Source organism: Nannospalax galili, unplaced genomic scaffold (genome assembly GCF_000622305.1).
Source record: "Nannospalax galili isolate Female #2095 unplaced genomic scaffold, S.galili_v1.0 scaffold450, whole genome shotgun sequence".
NCBI lineage: Eukaryota > Metazoa > Chordata > Mammalia > Rodentia > Spalacidae > Nannospalax > Nannospalax galili.
Window position 1 is genome coordinate 643819 of NW_008329134.1, and position 4855 is coordinate 648673.

Genomic DNA, 4855 nt, shown 5'->3' on the forward strand with positions numbered 1-4855 from the left:
CCCCATAGGCACCTTTTGTAACCTATAGAGATTACTTTTTGATTTACCTAACTCTCTAATTCTGTAAGTCCAACAGAATCCAGTAGAAGACAAGCAACTCCAGATAAAAATTCACTTGGCGTCCTGTGTACTGAGTGCTAATTTTAACAGAGGAATGGGCATCTTTGATTGGGCAACATCCAGATGTACTTATCACATGTTTCAGAGTGCCAAGTTTTCTCAATCTGGGCCCTGATCATCTCTTTGTACTTTAGGAATTCTAACTATTAAATCCTTCATCTTTATTTCTCTGGCTCTAGGAGTTACAGCTTGTTTTTGAAGTGACCAAAATGGTCTTTTTGCTGATCAGAAATTACTTTTCATTCTTTTATTACTGTCAATATTTTTTCATTATCCCTATGTAGGACTTCTATATGATTGAAAAATAGAAATTTTAGGGGAACATATTTTCCTCTACCAGCACGTTCTCAGATATTATCACCAGAAAAATTTAAGCATCAGATTACCACATAGTACCAGTGACTGTTCCTAAAATGCCATCTGAGATCAAATGTCCTCCCCACCAGAGAAGGAATCCAATTCCAGAATGTCATCTTTCACCTGTTTCTTAAACCACTGCTGAAACTATGTCTTCAAATCACACAGGCATTCAGGGTACTATACTTAGAAGGCCCCCATGTTTGCTAGCACTCTTTTGCTCTTATCGAATTTAAAACATTAATCATTTTAAACAAGGATATTGCATTTTCATTTGCTCTGGGCTTTATTAATTTGTTTTTTTAATGTTGGTTTTTGACTTGTATAAGATGCCTCAACTGGATTCTCTATGAAACAGATGCTGAGGCAGTAGTACAAGAGATTTAAAAGGGAAAGGCCAATGGAGGAAGAAGCAAAATTGGGCTGGGAAACCTGAGCGAGGATGCTGATTGCTGTTCTCCTTCAATAGGATAGGGGAAAGAGCAGGACTGGGGAAAGAAAATGTCACGTGACAATGCAGATTTGACCAAGTTGCAGGCTTGCTAAAATTGAGTATGAAGCAAAGCCTGGAATTCTATGCCTGCTTCTTGTATGAATTGGCAAGTACAAATCCAGTAACTCTCTAATTACAATAATTTAGAGTAATACTGGTATTACCCTAAAACCAGATAAAGACATACCAAGACAAGAGAACTATAGATCAAGATCCCTGATGAACATAGATGTAAAGATTCTCAACAAAATACTTAAAAATTGAATACAGGCACATAAAAAAATTTATTCACCATGATCAAGCTAGCTGTAACCCAGAGATGTAGGGATGGTTCATCATATGCAAGCTGATAGATACATTTAAAAATATTTTATTTATTAATTTTATTTTATGTGTATGAGTATTGCCTGCATGTATGTAAGAGCACCCATATCATACAATGTCTGATGAGATCAGAAGAGGGTGTTGGAGTCCCTGGATTTATGGATGGTTGTTAACCACCATATGCATGCTGGGAATCAAACCTGGACCCTTTGAAAGACCAGCCAGTACTCCTAACTGATGATCCATCTCTCTAGCCCCATCAAATTGATAAATACACTAAAACACCAAAACAGGCTTAGGAACAAAAATTTTATGATCACCTCAATAGATGCAGAAAAGGCCTTCAGCAAATTCCATTGCCCAATCATGATAAAAGTTAGAAAGAATAAGGTTGGAGGAAGTATATCTCAGCATAATAAAGGCTATAAATGGAAATCCCATAGCTAACATCCTCCAAAATAAAGTTCAAAGCAATCCCATTAAAAATCACAAACAAGAGAGGGCTGTCCACTGTGTCCACTTCTACTCAATACAGTGTTTGAAGTCTAGGCTAGAACATTAAGAAAAAAGGCTGAAATGAAAGGGAATATGAATAGGAAAAATAGAAGCTGAAGTATCTCTATTTGCAGGTGATGTGATGCTATGCCCAGGAGACCCTAAAGACCACCAGAAAACTGTCAGGGCTGGTAAACATTTTCAGTAAAGCAGTGGGAACACTGAGAATCTCTCGGAGAGTAAAGGAGTACAAGTCAAAATGTTGGATCATCCAATATTGGATACAAAATTAATATCCAAAAATCAGTAGCCTTCCTATATATCAATGACAGACACTGAGAAAGAAATCAAGAAAACAATCTCATTCACAATAGCCTCAAAAAGTGAAAACTTGCACTAAACATAACCAAGAAGGTAAAGTACTTTACAGTGCAAACATTAAAATTCTGAAGAAAGGGTTTCTACATCCCGAGCAGCTGGTTCTGCTGTGCTTCAGGTATTTTGTTTCAAGGATCCCACCACCTCATATGCTTGAAGAATGGCTCTCCACATCATTGCAAAATGGGGTGGACAAGAGACTTGAGTGACTATACTTTCAGAGGATCCTTAAAGGAGTGTTTTCAGAGTGCCAAAAGTGATTTGGGCTCAAAATTAAGGGCGAACTTTCTGTAAATGATAAGCTTGGAGCTCTCCAAATAATCAAATCTATGAAAACAAATGCCAATATCATGATGAAGGGAACTTGTGAAAAGAGCTTGGAAGATGCCTTGGGTCCTGCCTCTAACAATGATGATATTGTCAATGACTTTGACATTGAAGAAGAAAGAGTTAAAGTAGAAAATGGGCAAGAAAACACTGAAGATCCCTCATAGAGTAAAGGAGTACAAGACAAAACACTGGATCCTCACAGGGAAGGGAAAATATTTTGGAACCACAAATCTTTTGATTATACATTATTTACTCATAGGTCCTGTACAGAGACTGAACTAGAACTAGTGATAACATCATGAATTTCTAACATCTGAACAGAACATTGTTATTTGATCTACAACAAATATGATGTGGACTGAAGTTAAAATCAAAGAACTGGGAGTAGGCAAGGATGCAAATTAAAGAGTACCTTCATGCTGGACAGTGCTGCTATGTAACAGTACAGACTCCATGGAGGGTGTGAATACGCATAAATTCTCTTGTTGATATGGGGAAAGTTTTTAAGTTTTATAGAAAACAAAACACCATTATGTTTGATGACACAGGAAGAAATTTCCTAATGAGCCCACACAACGGACTGAAATTAAAGCCATTTTTAAAAGTGCATCTGTCGAGATAAAGATAAATAAATTTTTAAATTAACTCAGTACCTCAAGGAAATAGCAAAATTATGTGACTTTCTGGAGCTAAATCACAAATATTGGTAATATCTGTCAAAGAAGCAAGAACAGTAGTTACAAGTTGCACTCAGGTTCTTGGAGAAACTTGAGATCCATGGATGTCTTGTTTTCTTTGCTAGACGTACTAGGATACTGATAGACACTGAAGCAGACACCAGACAGCTTATCCTTGGTAGTTTAGTGCTTGTAAATGTCATTTAGTATTTTTTGAAGATCATAACAGTATGGTAAAAGGATTGTCTTCCTTCTATAGTAGTAGACTCTTACACTTGAAAAAAATTATTTTCTTAGAATTGATTATTAACATGTTTTCCAACATGTCTGAAACTGGGAAAAAGAGGAAATGAAAGTTAGAGAAAAGCATGCCCACCAGTGTCATTAGTGACTTTGGAGGTTATGTGTTCTGTGCTGTCTTATACTATTAGCTGCACAAGTGTAAGGCCAAACCCACCTTGAAACTAGTGCTTTACACCTTTCAACCAAAAACTAAAACCAAAACCAAAAATAATGTGTACCTGCACATTTTGGGTACTCTCACAAATACAATTAAAAGCTTACAGCAGTAATATGTTTAAAAAACAGTCAACTACCTTATGAATTTTCAACTAATAAGTGACAAAGGTAGTATGCAAAATCTGTTCAGCATGCCACACATATCTGCAAAGTTTGAGCTATATATGATATCTTTTTCTAAGATCACAGCTGTGTAGTGTGCTATAGGAAATGGCAGCTTACAGGGAAATATTAGTTCCTAAATAAAGTATTATGTACTGAAACATATGTTTTAAGAAATGATTTTCTTAGATAAATTTGAGTTTTACATAAAGTCATGTAGCTGTGCAAAGAAGTAAATCAAACCCAATGTAGACAAATAATGATTTGGATTGATTGCCATTTAAAAAAAAAGAAGTGTACTGGAATTATGGTATATATCTAAGCTGAAATAAAATTATTTATACAGTCAAAAAACCCAAATCAGCTTTTTGAACAAATAAATGAGCTTGTGATATTTAAAACTACCAAGAGTTTTTTGTTCCTTTGTCATAGACAGCATTTCTCTTCTGTACCATAATTCAGTACATCCCTGAATTCCGAGTTCTGCCAGTTAGTTTGTGTCAGTGTCCTTTACATTAGTGTGATACATAGGATGGGGTGCAAACAAACACAACTGAAGACTAAACTAAAGGCGATGAGTTTCTTTTTGGTGGCTAAGTGAACTACTTCTGCCTAAAGCCATAGTCATAACTGCAATTTAAAGTAATAGTAAAAAGGCCCATGTCACAAGATAAATGAAAAAAATTTTTATCTACTCCTAAGATACTTTGTATCTTATCTTAAGTACTAACACTATTTCAGAGGTGCTGAGATTTGAACCTGAGTCTTCTGCAAGAACAGCCAGTGTTCTTAACCGCTGAGCCATCTCTCCAGCCCCCAATAATAAATACATTGTAATTTTTAATTTGTTTTTATTAAGTGTATGAGTGTTTGTGTGCATGTAAGTGCAACTGTGTATGTGATGCCTGTGGAGATCAGAAGAGGGCATAGGATCTCCAGGAACTAGAGTTACAGGTGGTTGTTACCTGTCATGTGTGTGCTGGGAACCATACCTGGTTCTCTGCAAGAACAGCCAGTTCTCTTGACTGTTGAGCCATCTCTCCAGCCAAAATTATCTTTT

General features: G+C 36.1%; 1 pseudogene; it reads left to right on the forward strand.

Moving 5' to 3' along the window:
* The first annotated feature begins 2327 nt into the window (after positions 1-2327).
* On the forward strand, positions 2328-3234 carry LOC103733851 (annotated as a pseudogene).
* Positions 3235-4855: the final 1621 nt, after the last annotated feature.